At 31.3% G+C, this 5,455-nt stretch overlaps 1 long non-coding RNA gene across 3 annotated transcripts; it reads right to left on the bottom strand.

The window, feature by feature from the left end:
- Positions 1-661: 661 nt before the first annotated feature.
- On the bottom strand, positions 662-3,727 carry LOC113783629. 3 transcript variants are annotated; one of them, XR_003469936.1, is made up of 4 exons: positions 3,631-3,727; positions 1,904-2,025; positions 1,224-1,305; positions 662-1,109 (listed from the first exon to the last, which is right to left on the bottom strand). It is a non-coding gene; the product is annotated as an uncharacterized LOC113783629 (long non-coding RNA). The 3 variants fall into 3 exon arrangements; XR_003469934.1 differs by having other exon boundaries at positions 1,224-1,582; XR_003469932.1 differs by having other exon boundaries at positions 1,224-1,587.
- Positions 3,728-5,455: the final 1,728 nt, after the last annotated feature.

The raw sequence follows: 5,455 nt of genomic DNA on the forward strand, positions 1-5,455 counted from the left end.
TGTTCTTTGAACAAATATCTTTAGGTTGATTGGAATGTCAACTTTAACATATTTCTATCATTTAATTGCTCTTTGAATAAATATTCTTGGATTTTATTAGGTATGATGCATATAAAAATAATATATACATAGAAAGGGATGATGTGCAACTTAAAATGAAGAATGGATTCCTCATGAAAAAAATGAAGAATGGAGAAGTTTGTTAAGTTTATAAACATAACAAAGTGCCTTTTTGTTAGACTAGGAGGGTAAACACCGCGCGACGCGCGGTGAGGTTATATGAGATTGCCATGCCCCATCGAATGAGATTATTCTAGTACAAAATAAAAGGAGGAAAACACTAAGAGAAAGCTAAATAATATGATATTAAAGCCAGTAGCAGATACATGCCTATTTCAATATCAATAACAATGTTTTATAACTTATTACATTTGTCTTGATTGTTTATATATTAGGAAAATTTTTATAAGTGATATAATGTACAACATTTTGGAATTAGGTAACTACGATTAAAGAAGACAAATTATTAAACTGGAAATACAATTCAAAATCCAAGAAGAACTGGTGCTAGAATGCGTATTCAAGGTTGTAATCTATCTTTTTTCCCCCCCTTTGGTAGATTTAACTAATTGAAATTGCAATAAAAAAATGCCTTCGAAATGAAAGAATGTGATAAATTCCATATTCAAGCATTCTTGTCTCATTATTTCCTATCAAGAGATAGTAGCACTCAGTGAAGGCAAGGCCTCTAATAGCAACTACCTATTAACGACGGAGCCTGATCTTCCTCTTCAATGTTGTATGCAACTATCATGATTGGAGACTTCCTAGTATCGTTTCAAAATATCCTTGAACCATGCGATGTTTTAGGCAACCAAAAGCAATTGCGAATACAGAAGTTTCCCCTCTTAAATACCATACACCAACAGATAGAAATATGAGATCCAAAACTCCAATCATGTTTAGGAGAAAAATATCCGCGATCAAATTCCATCCCCTCTACAATGTGCAGGCTATTTTTACCATAGCTCCATGTCTCACTTCTTCTTAATTCTCTTCCTACTTTTGAAAAGAGTCAGAAGTCCTGTTTCCTACTGCATAATCATTTCCTGTACTAACAATAGCAATATTTACAAAATCATGACCGGCAAACCTACAATCATCAGAAATTTAAAACTTAAAATGATTTTTCTTCTTGCAATAGTACAAAGATGGCAAATTACCTCCCTGATGCCAATTTGAGTTCTGAAACAAGCATTTTGGTAGTTTTATAAAATCCCATATGAGAGCTGAATATGTTTCATCCTGGAAAAAAAAACAATGAAAAGTGAAAATGGAACATTTTAAATTGCTTTGACACAATAATGGCAATTTCAAAAGCAATTGATAGCGGTAGCAAAGTCACCTTTAACTTTGATAACTTTAATTAAAGAGAGCAATGTAGACAACAATAAAAAATAGGTCAAATTAGAGATCGGACAAAAATAAATTGGAGCTAAGATGAGAACAAATTCAGCAACATTTGCACCGTCCTGCCTCGCTAATTTAACTCCCACATACTCCAAAGCATCCTCCAATCAATCTGTTCTGCGCAAGTAAATTACATGAAGTGCAAATAACAATCTAAAAGATTTAGAAGAAAACAAGAAGCAAATAGCACCTTCTTCCATTAAAAGTATGAGAATAACTGACATAGCCAAATATAAGAAGAAGAAAATTTTTAAGACATCATGTTGTGGAATCTACCATAAGGTCACCTCAAAGTGAAATAAGTAGATTGCTTGAACTGATGCAAATGCTATGATTGTTTCTTAGTAAAAAAACAACAAACTTGCTAGCAATTTCAGCACTAATATTGCTTGTACATATCAAATACACTGATATACCATGTAAGACTTGTTACCTGTTTAAAACACTTTCAGTATCTTTAACAATCTTGGGATGTAATTTAATGTGCAACACCAAAATTCTTCCTTTTGGTCCCGAAGTTACTCCAACTACTTTTGCCACGAAGTCTACACATGCCTGCACAATTAACAAGAAAACTTTACTAATCATTCACCACTTAAAAATATTATACAAGAAATAAGTAATAGATGTAAACCAGAAGCTTCTCCAACGCTGAACCATTATGGTTAAAATAGAGTTCTTTAGCCATAGCTATTGCATTGAGCATAGAACTTATAGTTTCAATTAAAGCTACAATATGGTTCATACATGAACATTGATGGCTAGGGATAAACAGTACGCCTATGTTTTTCGTTTTGCTTCGTCATCATGAAAGTTTGTTAAAATAAAAAAAAATCATCTAGTTATATATATGATCAATCATCATCAACAACCCTTTTAAAATCAGGGTTCAAGGTTCCAAGAATAAGAACCATTGAGACAGTTTTTAAGATGACCTTAGAGGGGGCACTTTTTAAAAAATTGATAAACAAGACCTATGAGACAGTGAAATAAAAATATCTTGCACAAAGCCCTTTTTTTCCTTTTCCGTTGGGGTGCTGTATGAATAAGTGTATCTAAACATTCATAAGATAATTAGTTGAAAGTTAATTATAAATATACCCATAATTGTGTTGTAGATAACATGAATATGATAATTACTACCAACTTTTGGAAAACATAAATCAAGTATGAAAAGCCAAAATCAGTTTCAAACATATAACTTGTTTCTGTTCATAGTAGAAAAATGAAAAATAAAATGCACAGCAGACATAGCAACCTCCTTGGGAATAGAAATAGCTCTTCTGTGACATGCAATATTGTATCTGACTGTAATGATAGCAAGCAAAGAAGCTTTGCATGGCATATAGTGCAAATTAAATCAGAATTTGATTTCTTTCTTCTTCTTTTTTTGCCGAGTCAAGTACACAATAGGGGAGAAAAGTGGATTTCATTTGAAAAAATACATCACCATAAAATAATAATAAAAAGAAACATGGTAATTAGAATAATATACCTTTCTTATATAGAAAGACATGATTAAACATCTTTCATCATTTTCTGTCCTCCAAAGGTCAAGAACGACATCAATCTTCCATGAAAATATAAGTGAATGAGATGGTAGCGTTTTCATAGTACAGAGAAAAATGTTGCTAGAGACCAGAACATACCAATAAAATTTCTCTCAAAGGATGACCAATCCTCTCAAATGTCCCAAATAATAGTAACATCATCTTCAAAATAACCTTCTTAACTTTTCCACTTTTTGCAAGGGCTTATGCAATCCAACATCACTATAAAAACATCTTTTTTGAAGAATATTTTAGATTGTGATCTTGCAACAAAATTATAACGGACAATCTCTTTTTCAGCTAAAGCAAGGCCAACCATTTCTTTGAAGATGAATAGAGGCATAAAATTTTGACAAGCTGCCTTCCTTGAAATAAATCAATATTCATTCCCAAAACTTTTTGTTTTTTGTGCAAGCAACCTTATAATTTCAATATATTTTCACTACCAGAAAGGTTTTACACCAATATGGAATAAAGCCAATTAAAATAAGAAAAAGTGAATAACTCCAAAGACCCCAAGACCTGCCATGTTTACATTGACTGATTGGAAAGGTCCAATGTCTCAAGCGATTTGGTGATTGGTAAATGAAAGGTAATAAACAAATTATACCTTAGCATCAACTTCCAAAGAATTGATGTAGAGTTAGTTACTTGGATCCTACAATGAGAACCAAGAAAGCCAAAATAAGTCTTACAAACCAGACAAATGCTAGGAAAATACAGTGTTATATTACCAACTTAAAGGTACCTTTGGTGACATCTAGTTGAAGATACAAAGTTGCTCTATCAATTTGCAATCATCAACATGCCTTATATGCATGTTCTTTCAGTTGCAAACGGAAGCTGATGAAATGTTGAATTCTTGATTCTTAAACTTTATTTGGAGAATATTACACAATGGTTTGAGTACAAGAGTAGTTGGGAGTAGTTGAGGGTTGGTTGAGAGTGGTTGAGAGGTTTGCACCACAAGATTTCACTCCATTTGCTGCCATTAATGTTTCTTTTAGGAATTATTCCTTCTTTTATACAACTTGAATCTGCTCCACTATCTATTAAAGCTACATTTTTAAGTTGATTAGATAATTGCTTATTTTGCTCCTTGTAGTGTCGAAGGAATTCTTCACTTCTCCCTACTCTTCGGAGGACTTGAATCAATGTCGAGAAAAATTATTAATTGAGATTCTTGTTAATGTTTAAGACCAAGATACGAAGCATCTAAAGCATGGCCCCTTTGAAAAACCTTTTATTTTGTTCAAACATTATGCAAGCTTTCGAAGAAATGTTTGTTTTTTCTTTCCACTCTCAATTAGTGTTAAAGGTATTTGGTTTATCCACTTATTGATTTGTCGTATAGTTAAGAAGCATTCACATTTATATGTGCTTAATGGTGGTACATTCATATTGTTTATATATTACTTTACTCATATTGTTTGGATACATAGGAGTTATGTGATTAGGTATACATTTAATGTTAATTTGAAGTGCAATTATACAAACACTCAATTTCAAAAAAGCAAAAGCAATATTAGTGCTTAGTTGATAAAAGTACCATGTATAAAGGTTTCCATTCTTGACAAGCCTTTACTTCTTTCTCTCCAAATAATCCAAACTTGCAAATAGGGTCTCATTGTCTATAGTGTGAATAATGTTAAAATATCTAAAAAAAAGTGAACTGGAATTGTATAAATTATGATTGTACCATTGAAAGAACCAAAAAACTTGAATCTTATAGCAAATGAGTAGAACAACTATTAGCCTTAAAGATTGTATGGAAGATTTACAAGTGATTAAAAAAAAACTCTATTCATGGAACAAATTGAACTCCAAAATGCCCTTTAAAAGGTCCATCACCTACAACCTATTCAATATGGTTGTTGCAGTAATGATCTTAGCTTATGATTTGACCCAATAACTTTTGAGGACAAATTAATAGATTCAAAGGTCTTAAACAAAGTTGTTACTTGTTAGTATCTGAATACCTAATATATTATTTATTAATCCATAATTCTACACTTTTATGATAAGAAAATGGAGCTTGATAGTTGCATTGATACTCAAAGAAGGAAGGAAGTCTGATCCTATCAAAACTAGTTGCATGTTTAAGTGATTTAAGAATGTAAAATGGATGAAAAGTTTATAAAAGTTTAAATAACTTATTGTTATCATTAACAAAACAACTATGTGGTCAATAAAAGACCAATCCTTCTAACTTATTGTCTATAACACATACTCCAATTATACTCACAAGCTATCTGTACAAACTCACTAATATTCATATGTTATTTGCACAGTCTCAAATTACGTAATCTTGTTTTTATTTATTAAAGTTATTCAAAAATTGAAATTTTAATAATTTGGAGTACAAAGATACTAATATCAACAGAAAGTACAAAGATACTATTAATTAATTTCATAAATTTAATATAGAGTTAGAA

Source organism: Coffea eugenioides, chromosome 1, assembly GCF_003713205.1.
Source record: "Coffea eugenioides isolate CCC68of chromosome 1, Ceug_1.0, whole genome shotgun sequence".
Lineage (NCBI taxonomy): Eukaryota > Viridiplantae > Streptophyta > Magnoliopsida > Gentianales > Rubiaceae > Coffea > Coffea eugenioides.